The sequence below is a fragment of the Peromyscus californicus genome, unplaced genomic scaffold, assembly GCF_007827085.1.
Source record: "Peromyscus californicus insignis strain IS unplaced genomic scaffold, ASM782708v3 Scaffold_10__1_contigs__length_136768540, whole genome shotgun sequence".
Lineage (NCBI taxonomy): Eukaryota > Metazoa > Chordata > Mammalia > Rodentia > Cricetidae > Peromyscus > Peromyscus californicus.
The window spans coordinates 42,001,259-42,015,386 of record NW_026294391.1 but is presented as its reverse complement, the minus strand read 5'-3'; the positions used below and the strand labels follow the sequence as shown (position 1 = coordinate 42,015,386).

Here is a 14,128-nt window from a genome sequence, read left to right as displayed (position 1 = left end):
TGGCCAGGAAGGATTAATGAACGTGTGCACCTGGTAATTACACCACTCCATCTTCCTGAAAGCCCTCACGCTGCCTCCGTGGCAGAAACTATAATGGAAATGCATTGAAAAATATCAATCTGCAATTCCATAATTTAAATCTAAATAATAAAACTTGGTATCTTTTCTCCCACACATTCAAGATGTGATATCAACATTGACAGCATTTAAATTTAAAACATAAAAGCTGAATGTCAGCCTATTATTGAGCATGCTTTATTTCCAAAGTAAACCTCATGAGAGGAAAAAGAGACAATAAATATAGCAAAAAAATTACAGCATTCAAATGTACAACAGAGAGCTCATAACTGTTCACCTTTATTGAAACACAGCATACATTATAAATAATCTCTTCGTGCAGACAGGGACATTTCCAAAGATAAAACCACAAAGGTAAAATTGAGAAGTGTAAAGGGTCATCTGAGTCCAGTTACCAATTCTGTCTCTCTTTTAAACTCTTACCAAAAGTAAAGCCTCACTTAATAACTTTTATAATATAAACAAAACATAAATCATTCTATTTCTATGCCTAACTATTCATGAATTGTAAAATTACTTGGTTAAAACCGGATACACAGTGTCTGAGTTCTACTCAAATGAACTGTCACAAGGCAACTTATATCTTAAAACTTGAACAAATCAAACTTTTGACAATACTTATATTTTTCCTCAGAGAAAATGGAACATTGACATTCAAACTAGTATTTCTGAGTGTGGTGGCACAAATAAATTATATATACTATATTATCATATATATATATAATATAATATAATATATATGTGCCTGTCTTTAAAAAAAATCAAGGTGTTCTAAAGCAAAGCAAGGTTTTATGATAAAGTTTCATGCTAGTCACATTAACGACTGTTTTAGTGAAGAAAAATGGGAGAAATTTTAACGTAAGCACTGATACTAAAAGTTGATTGCCACCTTAATGCACAGGCATCAAAATTCCCCTACAGGAGTCTCTTCAAAACCCCTTTATAAAGCAGAAGGCGGCACATGCTTTTTTTGGGGAGGGGGGGGGGTTGCCTGTTACTGTTAAACTCTATTGTTCCCTAATGGAGTATAGAAGGAAAAAATGTTGCAGGAGAGGGACGTGGATATGAACTGCCCCCTCCAGAGGAGCCAGGCAATTTGTCTGTAAGAAGAGACTTCAAAAGCTAGAAGACCAGAGAGACTCAAACCCTCACAGATCTGAGCTACTTGTCCTCACTGCTGCTGTTATTTTTTTCAGTTTCCGTTACAATAATGTGGTTTAACTTGCAAGAATTAATAGAAGGATGTATTTTTGTTAAAGCTTTGATCTACCGCCCTTTTTTTCCTGCCTCTAAGTAGCTATTGCAATATCACTTAATCCGGACCTCAGCCTTCCAAGTACAAAAGCTCATCCTCCCACCTACTGCTCACACGCTCCTGCATCAGAATAGAAGACTTACATAGAGGCTGCCAGACCTACGGAAGAGCACTTTCCTCTCAACAGATGTCTTCCGGCTTTTTGGCGCAAACACACTCAGACACACTTGCCTACCTTATGATAAGGTGTGCAAAACCCCCTTCTGGTCCACACTGATGATTTTAGCTCAGAACAGCCAGCAATGCCTCCGCACAAAGCTTTGCCATTGCTAGTGTGAAGAGAAAGAGCTGCTGGGATGCTGAATGGCACATCAGCCAACTTTGTGTGTAGCAAAGGCTCTAAAGAAATCCTGGGCTGAAGCTCTGCTGGATCATGGATTGGACTCCACACACAGCCTGCAATATCCAATAGAGACAGTTTCTGCAGGCACTTGGTGCATAATTTTGCACATGGAGGCAGACCCTCATTTTCTTTTCTTTAAATCACTGTGGCAAACTAAACATGTGATACTTAAATGAAGATCATTCATCAGAGACAACCAAGACCTCTTTAAAAACTAGAGCTCCAGCATCTAGAACTGAGTCAGGATTTGAGAACTATTTGTCCAAATAATGAATGTTAAACTAATGACAGGATCAAATTGGAAGTTGCAAATTTTTTATTAAAGGAAAGTGATTTAAGTGAACCCACTGGTAAAGCATCCAGTTAGTTTTTTGAAATTAGCTCCTGCTATTTAATTCAGTCATTTACCTCAGTCATTCCTAACATGATAGTAATTCATTGTAGTGATCTATCCTTTGATAAATGAACAGCAGGTTTTATTTAACCTCATCAATAAATATTTAGAGTCAGATGCACTGGGGGATACATTTATATATTAAACACAGGAGCCAGTCATTGAAGCCCTGTACCAAACTAGCATGCTAGATTGAATAAAACTCCCATTCTTCAAGAAAAAAAAAGTTACTTATATTATACCATCTCCATAGCCCTAAATCCATAGGTAAATTCTTTTCCATGTTACAGTACTGGAGGAAAACGCAAGCTGACAAGTCAGCTGTGAGTTAATACCTGAAGCCATAAGGAAAGGTTCTAGGGTGCTTTTCATCATAGTTTCTTCTCGCAGGCATTCCCACAACTGGAAGCAACCTCTGGCTAATGTCTGTAATAAGGCACAGCTGTGTATAGATGACAATAGCAAAAGAACACACCTAAGTTGGTAGGTTCCTGACATCCATGATGTAGTTGGCTGTACTGTGTTGTTTGTGAAAATACAGATTCTGAGATGCTTATTTCGTCAATGAAGTACTTAAGTACTTGTCCCCCCAAAATCCCCCCAAAATTAAACAGGCGGTTAATAATCTAATTGGTTCTGAACTGTTTATGTACCACAACTGGCTAGTCTATTCCTTATTGCCCAATACTCAATCTCTAAATGTCCTCTGAAGGAATCCTCAGCTTGCATGAACATACCTTTGGGTTCTGAGCACAGTGCAATGCATGTTTCAGAAAGATCTACTCATACTTGGAGCCTCAATGCACATCACTAATAACTGTGCATCTGTAATAACTGTGCAATAAACACATGATGGATAATCAGATAAATGGCAAATAAAAGAGGAATTCACTGGTATTTAAATCTTCAATATTGCTACAACGAGAGTATGTTGTTTAGCTTTTCAATCTATTTTTCTCCCATAAAATATCATCAGTTGTCTTGCGGATAGATTAAACTTGATAAAGCCTGGTATATTAAGGTGTCACTGCAGGGTCATCTTTGGAAGAATAAATTATCTAGCTTGACAAATGCAAAAATATTGTTTCCAAGTCACTAAATCCATATTTCACAACAGAGGAAGTAATGGAGACTCTTCATTTATAAATTATCAGTATAATTTGTAAATTTGAACAGTTCATAGCCAGCCCTCAACTTTATGTGGGCCTGTATTTTCTTGGTTAATTCTATGGTTTGAGTAGCAGAGGTTATCAGAAAATCCTTAGCAGAATACAAATTGAACATCTTGAATTGAAAAAAAAGATCAAAGCACTTCACCTAAATATTTTTCAGACCTGCCTTTCATACTTTTATGCATCAGAATTCTTGAAAGAAGACAAATTAAAATTTAAATGAAATTGTACTTTCAAAGTTGTTTAGATGTTTGCCATATTTATTCTTCTTCTATTACTGCATCTTCTCCTACTGTTAAAGCAGTAACTGAGTTGGGAAGAATGGAGGACAGAGACTCAAGTGTCCTAGCTCAGTTACCTACATGCCATTTGATCTCATGCAAGTCTTTTAAACTTTCTTCAAACGTCCACATCTGGGAATGGAGTTAATAATATCTCATCAGGCAGTGTTCCTCAAAAATGTAATGTGAGCAGAGTTTCCTGGAGAGATAGCTTAGCTATTAAAGGCTAAAGCTCACAACAAAAATGTCAAAAATATATAACACAAATCAATGAGGGACATTTAAAAAAGTTTCAACATGGTACACTAAGTCTAGGGTGTACCTCAGAGTCTTCATTTTGAATAAGCTCCCAAGTAATACTGGTCATGTTGCTCTGTGAGTAACAGTCATCAATAGAAATCATTGTTATTATTCCAAGCCACAGTGAATTTGTATCTTGTTTCCATTTTTTTCTTAAATCAACTCCACTTCTCACGATTTACTCAATCAACAATTACTGGGTACTTATTCAAAATGGGTTTTGAGAATAACAGCATATTGCAGATTGTAAAAACATATTTGTCACCAGGAGGCACAACAAAAGCTTGGGCACTAAGGATACTCAGACAGCTTACCATCTACATAGATATAACTTACCATTTAATTTTTATAACTAACATAAATTTCTTATGCTGGAGATGAATGTAATGAAAACAACCCACTTTCCAATACCCTAACATCCTCCCAAGCTCAGTCGACTCTTTAATTGAAAGGATCTTGATAGAATCAATATCCAAATCTTGAGAAATCTCAGAATTAAATGTCTCTTTTGTTATTCTACCAAAAGCAAATAATAACATCATGATTATAATTAATACTCTTTGTGCCCTCACATAAAAGACATATCTGAAACTAAATTTCAAGTAAATTCAAGTTCACTCTTCCTCTTGTAAAGCATCCAAAATTTGGGTGCACTAGGAGCTTTGTGTATCATCACAAATAATCATCATCAACAATTTGCGTTGGTGATATTTTAGGAGGTGACCTTCCGTATACAGATGAAACAGATATGTGCATCCAAATCATATAACAAGGAGATAAGCAATAATTCAGAGATAGACTAAGGGACACTAGTCTCTTTATGAGTTATCAAAAATCAGAACAAAACTGAAGTGAAATTGGTGCACATATTTTTCTGCAAATTTAGTTTCACAACTAAATCCTTAACCTTCTTTTATTTACTTACACAAGCATTTTAATGACATCATTGGCAGCATTCTTGACTCTGATGAAGGATGTGATAGATTTATTTTGAATACTATGCTGAAAACATTTGAGAGTAATGCTAATCAAGACTAGGAGCCAGGAGTGGTGGAGCACACCTTTAACCAGCACCGAGGATGCAGAGAAGGGGATCTCAGTGAGTTTGAAGCCAGCCTGGCCTACATAAAGAGTTGCAAGCTACATTGAGAGACCCTGTCTCAATAAAACAAATGAAGGAACAGACAAAAAGACTAAGGGGATGACAGAAAACATTCTGGTGATGCCTGACTTGACAGAGAACTTAAAGAGGTTCCAGAATTGAAGGAAATTAAACACTTGGACATGCACTATCTCGAGTGTCCATGTTTTTTGTTTGTTGCTTGTTTTATTTTGTTTGTTTGCTTGTGTTTCTGCATAAAATAAATAAATAGCTTGTTTGGGTAAAGCTGGTGAGAAACTTGGAGATCACCCATAAAATAACACTATCATTTTAGCTTAAGTAACATATGCCATTGCTACTGAAAATGAGGTCAGCTGATCAACATTATTCCTGTAACCCTGAGCTCTTCTTTAAAAATGCACAATCTCTGACCGTACTCAAGATCAGTTCAATGAGAGTTGGCTTACTAATGGGAGGCGTCTGCATACCAGAGATGGAGAATCACAGCTGAAAATGGTATGGTAGAGGCCAGGGTGATCTCTTCAAGGATTTAAAGCAAGGAAATGGCATTATTAAATTTGCGTTTCAGAAAAAGTAATTGTATCCCCATTAAGTTCCTCAAGGCCTTGATCTGGGGGCTGGAAATTTAGCTCCACTTAGTGTGGATTACATGAATATTCTTATTCAGTATTCATTCAACAAACATTAATTGTATGCCAGCTTTGGTATGACTTCTTCAAAAGTTTGTTTTAGACACAATCATACACTAGTAACTGTGGTTTTTAATATAGTCAACTTTTCCTGACCAGCACAGATAATTTTTGAGAATTTCCTAGCATGCTGTACTCAGATTGTTGGCTCAAATGTAAAACAGTTTTATTGATACAGTTTTACCATGTTTTGTATTTCAGTGATTCTGCTCTATGGCACCTTGACCCAAATGCAGACTGTAGTAGAATATACTAATCTTTATTGGCTTTTAAAATGAAAAATATGAGGTATACAGCTTGAAAATCTGAACATGTTATCATACATGTTATACATAAGACTGATCCTTTTTGTGTTTGGTTGGTTGGATTTTGTTGTTATTTTCTAAAATGCAGAGGATTATCCTCTGGTGACTGGCAAGAAAAAACAATAAATCCTAAGATTCTAAGTATGTGGAACATCTCGCTCTTTTTAATAATGGTGAATGTCTTAACTGGATGTGCATGGATTTACTGTAGTGGGCTCTTTAAAGCTAGCTAGTCTATTTCATGAATATTTTCTCCTTGTTTCCTACACGGAAAGATAGTGAAAAGAAGAAGATTATGGGCTCTCAGACTGAAGTTAGTCATTCTTGATTTGTCTGCCTAGCTGTGATATTATAGGTCAGAATCTTTATAAAGTAAACTAATTACTGTGGCTAAATATAAATCCAGCAAGTCCCTCACTTATTTCTCTTTTGGTTGTGAAAGCCTCATGCTTCCTACTCCTACCTATAGTTCAGAGTCTCCCAAATTGCAGTGGTATTTCCAAATACTATCTCATGCATTCTCGTAGCCTCAAATAGTTTGAAGGAGGCTAGGCTGGATGTTACTCTGAGTGAAATGAGTTAGGAGACAGGCAAGCTCTGCATTAGAGAGTGACTAGGACACTATAATCTGACTCTTCCTATGTATGCAACTCTTTGGAGCAAAGTCCTTGTGTTATGAATTTTCATCTTAGTCAATTTAGATGATAAAGTGCTACTAGTTGGAAAACTGTAACTTTGGATGCAACTAGAATTTATTACTTTTCTCATGCTGTGACAAAATGTATGACAGGAAGCAGTTTAAAGAGGAGTTTGTTCTGGGTTCCCAGCTTGAGGGGATATATTCCTTCATGGTAGACAAGGAATGGAGAAGGAGCTGATGGCCAGCTGGTCACATTACATCCACCATCAGGAAGTGTACTTGGTATATAAATTATCCAGGTCCTCTCCTGGTAACCAATTTTCTACAGCAAGGCCCTACCTCCTAAAGATTCCACAACTTTTCCAAACAATATCTCTTACTCTGGGGACCAAGAGCTCATACACATGGACTGCAGAAGGATGTTTCACATTCTAATTATAATACAGATCAATGTTAAAATAGAGCCTTCCATAAACAGTAACTGTGGCCTTTTTACAGAATTTTAGGTTTCCACTGCTTTTTTTAAATATATACCAATGAAAATAAAATTTTGCAGTTATTTGGAAGATTATGTATAATAAAATGTATATAAATTTTTGGACTTATTACCTTCTCAATAAATATCAGATTCTTTCTCCAGTCATGTCTGTGTTATTAAAAACCCCTGAGACATAAAAATTTAACTAAATACAATGGTTGTTAATACATCTGAACATATGAGTAAGCTGAATTGGAAGATGAATTATAAAGAACATTCTGGAATGAATAAGGTGTGCATTATATTATTTGTAGCAAAAGACTCTCCCCAAAAACCTAGAAAAGACCAACATCCAAGAAGACAGTGATCTTAGTTCTCAGAACCATTGAATGTTAGGGTAGAAGACGTCAACCAAACTACCCATTTGGCATAGGAAGATACTAAGAACAGGTGGAATGAAATAACTTGCTTGGGGTCCAGGTTAGAGGAAAAACAAAAGGAGGGTTGAAGCCTAGTGAATTTTAAGCTTCAACAGGGAAGAAAATGTAGAGAGAGAAGCAAGTAGATGAAGGGCAGCTATGGTCCAGAGTGAACGTTTTGGTCCCCATTGTATGTGTCCTCTCCTCAAAAAGATGTATTGTTCAGGTAAATTGGAGACAATCTTCAGCCTTTCCTGTGGAAATGCTATAGAACTGCCCCAAACACCAAAGCACAACTACTAGCAGGGACACAGGAAGAGGGTGCTTCTTTATGCTTCCCGTGTGTCAAGGACAATTGAGAAGCTTTAGAGATGCACCTTTCCCATACTGGAGACATGTTACAAAGTCCAGTGAAAGGCTTACTTTGTACTACCATGCCAAATGAACGAAAAGAAAATGCAAACAATTAGGAACAACAACTGACTAAGCAGACATGTACGCTAATGTCTTCGTATAGATTAGTCGCCAATGTTGAACTTTAGCTCATAAATACTCTGTGAATTCCAGACCTGCATCCAATTTCTATTTTTATGACCTTGGTAGAATCTCTTAAAATCTTATAAATCTACCCATGTTCTAAAACCAAACATTTGTCTGTACTATTTAACCTAAGTTTCCTATCATTTACTCCATTCCATTCAACCTCTTTATTTTGAAATTATACTAGATTTGGCTCTTGCCTTTATAACTCATACTTTATTTTTCAGTGAGCTTCTACTGCTACCTTCCAAATGTTCCTCAAACCTTTCTGTTTCGCCCTTGCTTGCACTGAAATCATTCTTGTTCTAAAGTACCTTCAATCTCTCCCTTGACATCTTGCAAAAACATTCCTACTTCCTCATTACCTACTCTTTTGTAGTCCTTCCCCACAGCAACGGGGCTGCTCTCTAAACTCTCTCTGAAGCCTTAGTAAATCTATCTAATTTTCCCCAAACAATGAGTCAAGGTTTCCAAATCTCTTGAAGAAACAGAATTACATTAAAGTGTATTATTGTTCATCAGAGATTAGGAAGTTAATAATTTGAATGTATGTAACTACAAGGGAGTAGCTTTGAGGTGGTTCCATTATAATGATGCAAGCATTCTTGTCATTTACTGGTTATGTGACCACCTGCGGAATAAAGCTGCAAATATCAATACATAAAAACAATCACATGTAGAAAATTTTGAGCTTTGAGGAAGACTTGTAGATAATAAAAAAGTTAATTTCTGTTTTGTTTTAGTATATAGTTATGGAGGATATGACTATTAGGAAAGACTGGGTAAAGGGTAGTCCTGACATCTTTGAACTATTTTTTGCAATCACTTGTGAGACTATAATTACCTAAAAAACAGGTTTTAAACAACATACATACATCTCATTCCTCAATATTTTTTTTTTACCTTTGGTGTTTTTTCCTACCTCGAATAATTTTCAATCAAATATGTGAAAACTAATCTCCTTCAGTTCCATGAAAATTTTAATTAAATGTCTCCTCTTTTGATCTTCCCAGGCTGCCATATATAAAACATTAATTTCTTGTCATTTCTTGCCTATTCCCTGCAATGAGATTTAGCATTCTTCTTTGCATTTTCATTTGAAATACTATATATTTATTTATTTCATATTTTTCATATGTAGGCAACTTTATTTTTAATTTGGTTCTGAGGTTTGAATGCATGTCCTCTTGAATTCTAAGCAAATGCTTTATCACTGAGTTACATTCTTAGCCCTTAAATGAGCTCCTTAATATAAAATACCTCATTTTAATGAAAAAATATCTATTTCATGTTAAGTATATGAATGTTTTACTTGCATGTATGCTTTGCACACCATGTGTGTGTTTAGTGCCTGTGGGGGTAAGAAAAGTAGGGTGTATCTCCTGGAACTGGAGTACTATGTTGGTTCCAGGAACTGAACCCAGGTCCTCTTAAGCATTGAATCATCATTCCAGGAACCCTGTACTATAATTGCTACTGCTGTATATGTGTTAATACCTGGCAAACAGTATATACTTAGGAAACACTTGATGAATGAATGAATGAATGAATGAATGAACAAGTAAAAGTACCAGAAAGTATAACCATGTAAACTGGTTTAATGAGGAATGCTCGATGTGGCTAAATTAATTAAATTTCTTGTTACTATTTAAAAACAACTTGGCAAAAGAAAAATTTATTCCAATTTTCATGATTCCATGATAAATAAAATACATTATTAGCAATTTTATTTTATTTTACAATGCACATGTGTGTTACCATGTAGTACTGTAATATAGATAGAAGAATACGCACACATGCACACACACACACACACACACACACACACACACACACACACACAACTTCCATGGGAAGAATCAGTAGCAGTCACCAGATCACAAATTCTTTTCTGAACATTTGAGAGGCACTTGTTTAATTATCTACTAGATCCTGTCTAACTTTTCCAGTTGAGTTCCCCTTGGCCCTGCCTGTACAATCAGGCATATCCAATCCTGAAATCAAGCCTGTCCCTGAACAGAAGAATTCAATGTGGCTGCATTTCATAGGTTGGGCTGAAAATAATGTTTTATGTATAAGTAGGCTGAAATATCATATAAATAACTATGGTCTGACTTTGCCTGCTTTGAGTAAAAGGTCAAGTGCTTAGATTTGAAGAAGCATTTAGTGTGTTTACGTGAGAAAGGAGGTAATACTATGCATGGATGGCAACGTGGGCTTTGAAGTCAGGTTCATTTTGCAGTTAAACTCTCACTCTGACACTAGGTGCCTTTCTGATCTTGATCTTGTATCTTCATCTTCCAAAGCTGTACTTTCTTCCCATGCAATTTGGAAACAAAAACAGAGGCAACTTCCAGGATTGTTTGGAGTATTAGAAGAAATACACATTCAGCACAGAGCTAGACTTCCACAGTATTACATGTTATTGACTCTGCTGTTCTTTCATTTAGTTTTGTTTTGTTTTATAAGTTAGAGTGAGTTACAAATGTTTTTCACCTTATGGTAATCCAAGAATCAAACTCAGTCCCTAGTACATTGTTAGTGCCCAATATATGTCCAGTAAATGACTGTTTGATGTGCATAATGATTTACAAATTTGAGAGTAGTAAATTTTAGGGTCAAGTAAGAGTCTCTTTAATATTTGAGACATAGCAATTTAAAATGCTTGTCTTCTGCTCATTTCTACACACAGCATTGCTACGAACCTCTCTCCTATTTATTCTTATGGGAGGAACACTGGGGAATGTCAAAAATACAATTTCCCTTGATCATTTTTTCCTTTTTGGTTGGAATTTGGTGGTTCGGTGTTTTGTAGAACATATTTCAGCAAAGGGAAATATTTAGTGATAGAAAATAAACATGGACTACTGTGTGCAGCGTCTTTTACCTTAGTTGGTAGGATTTTATGAATAAGTTGAATTGTTTCACTGAAAATTTTTGCAGACAATGTATTTTGACCACAGTTTCCCCTCCCCCGACTCTTCCCAGTCCCTTTCCACCTCCTTACCCAACTAGCTCCAGACTCTTTCTTTTTCTCTTTAGAAAGCAAACCAAACAAACCAAACAAAACAGAATTTAAAAAAAGAAAACACACACACACACACACACACACACACACACACACACACACACACACACACACCCCACACACAAAATCAGAAACCATAATATACAAGCAAAAAAAAAATAACCAGTAGGATAAGTAGGCTGAAATTCATCCTTCCTCTGAATGGTAAGCTACCTAACTGGTAGCTTGCTTTAAATTTTACTATAGAAGTTTCTGAAATCTATGGAGATAACTTGAAAAGAACAGACATCTGGGAATTTGGGGACACAGCTGAAATCTCAGTACTCTAGTAGTTGAGGCTGGTGGATCACCTGTGTGGTCAAGCCTGCCTGAGATACATAATAAAACTGCTTCAAAAAAAATCTTTCAAAACACGATAGACAGAGAAAGAGTGAGATAGTGTGAGAGACAGAGAAAGAAAGAGAGAGAGAGACAGAGGGAGAGGGAGAGGGAGGGAGAGAGAAGGCGGAGGAAACAAACACTTGGATTATATAATAAACTCTTGTTTAATATTTAACCTTAATTTTCCCTGCTGGGTCCAAGCAGATTACTTTATTGCCTTTGATGGCTACTGCAAATAATTGGTCTCTCTCCTTCTTTATTGCCTCCTTGACCTACTAAGTTTTCACTTGATGTTTTCTCATGCATGAATATGCCAGGAACATTTATCCAGGTCTAGTAAATAACATTAAAAAATAATACACACAAACTGTGTGATATATGTTTCAATTCTTGCCAATTTTCCTAAAGAAATACGTCCTCCATCTGCATTATTCCACTTTTTCCCTTTTCTTGACTGTCTTGGATGGACTTCTTTCTTAGCTCCCATCTATGACTTCCTCAGGTTCATACACAGATAATAAAGTAGACCTTTGTCTTACAAGTATCAGATTATGATGAATAAATGTTTACTGAATCATTGTACTGAGAACCATAGGATATTTCTATATTGAAGCAGTGAACCCAGGAGTTATGAATCATTGTACTGAGAACCATAGAATATTTCTATATTGAAGCAGTGAACCCAGGAGTTATGTAAATCTCTGAAGGTGACATAGATTTGTTAAAACCAGAGACTCATTACAGTTCATTGATTTTTTTTATTTTAAATAATCCCCAGATTTTTATTTTATTTTATTTTTATCCCTGTTTAAGAAATAACTGTTGGACAAGGGCAGTTAAATGATCTATATAAGCTTATATTATACATATTGTTTATCAGCATACATAATTTATCTTATAGATTTGTCCCTCAGGAGCTTGAGGACCCAGACTCTCACTGTTTTCCTACAAACATTTTCCTATGGAATACAAAGACAGTTGCCATCTTCAATTCTAACTGGAGTGAGAGTGCTATAATGACTATTCTCCCCATTTTTTTTTTTTTTTTTTTTGGTTTTTTGAGACAGAGTTTCTCTGAGTAGTTTTGATGCCTGTCCTGGAGCTCACTCTGTAGATGAGTTATCATGAGTCAATTCATTTTTCCTTTATAATTTTTATACTTTGTGCTTAAAATCAAGATAATGGCAACAAAGGAAAACAATTACCATATGAATTCTTAAAGAAAATGTCAAGAAAAAATTAACAAATTTCAGTATTGTGATGATAATTTTTAGTATCTCTGATAATGTCTATTTAAGAAAGTATGTAGATTCTATTTTCTACATTTGAGAAATTATATGTCATGCCAAACTAAGTAATATCTTGCCATACTACTGTCATATCTTTTACTTTTAATATAATTCCTTGTTTCAGAATAAATTTCTGGGCATAGTAGCATATGCATGCCTTTAATTAAAGCATTCAGGAGGCAGAGGCAGGTGAATGTCTGAGACTGAGGCCAGTCTAGTGTGGTGATATATTTTGTACCCTAATAACCTTGCCTGAAGATCAGAGGACAGAGCCAGCCGCTAAATTAGACATAGGCCAGGCAGTGGTGGCACACACCTTTAATCCTATTACCTAGGAGGCAGATATCCATCTGGATCTCTGTGAGTTCAAGGCCACACTGAGCTACAAGAGATTGATCCAGTATAGGAGAAAAACAAAGGCAGGCAGTGGTGGCCCACACCTTTAATCCAAGCACTCGAGATTTCATGCCTTTGCTTGGGAAGTGCACACGCCTTTAATCCCAGGAAGTAATATGGCAGTGCAGAGAAAGTTTTATAAGGTGTGAGGAAACAGGAACTCATTCTCTTTAGGCTGAGGATTTCATACAGGTAAGAACTAGTGGCTGGTTGTTCTGCTTCTCTGAACTTTCAGCATTCACCCAATATTCTGGCTCACGGTTTTTATTAAAAACCATTTAGCAATTCATGTTACAGCCTAGTCTACAGAGCTAGTTGCAAGACAGTCAGAGCTATACAGGGAAACCCTATCTTGAAAACAAAAACAAACAAACAAAATGAAGGAGGAGGACGACGAAAAGGAGGAAGAGGAAGGAAAAACCATGGGAGTGTGATAGCACCCTGGTTGCTAAAACAATGTTAGAAATTTTCATCTCTATTTGCTCTTATGATAGTAACTTTCTGTATTGGATCTCACACCCATTTCTTGTATCCTTGGCAAGTTACAATTGTTCAATCACATTCCAGTTTGAGTCCTATTAAGGATAGCAAGGAAAATGCTAATTAGCATGTTGGAGGAAGAGAGAAATCAGTGTTTTTCCCTACTTTGGGTGGTACCTTCATCAAGGGTTTCATAGTCTTCTGTGGTTCTACTGTAAAAATTTCTCCCCTAGCTCCCATTCCCAAGTAGCAGCACCAATCTTGGATCTAGCTGTGGCATAGTTTGTCTGGGTCTCTAGTCCTCATAATATCCCTTTCTCCTTTTGTTCCTAAAACTTCAGAAATAATAGTGAGCTCTTCCCACTGCTCTTAACTACTGATCTGACTTTTTATTCTTTGTTTGGCATTATAATGACTTCAACAGTCTTGTAACTAATTCCTCATATCAATTTCTTTCTATCAGAACATGATCATTTT

General features: G+C 36.1%; 1 protein-coding gene across 11 annotated transcripts in view; it reads right to left on the bottom strand.

Moving 5' to 3' along the window:
* Positions 1-14,128, bottom strand: part of Dmd (dystrophin) — a 2,242,690-nt gene that overhangs the window by 1,032,715 nt on the left and 1,195,847 nt on the right. Inside the window, exon 1 of one of the 11 annotated variants that reach the window (XM_052732320.1) lies at positions 1,569-1,691. The exons of the other annotated variants lie outside the window; for them this stretch is intronic. The gene's annotated coding sequence lies outside the window, so the exon portion shown is untranslated. Of the gene's footprint in view, positions 1-1,568; positions 1,692-14,128 lie in introns of those variants that run through there. 11 annotated transcript variants of the gene reach the window in all.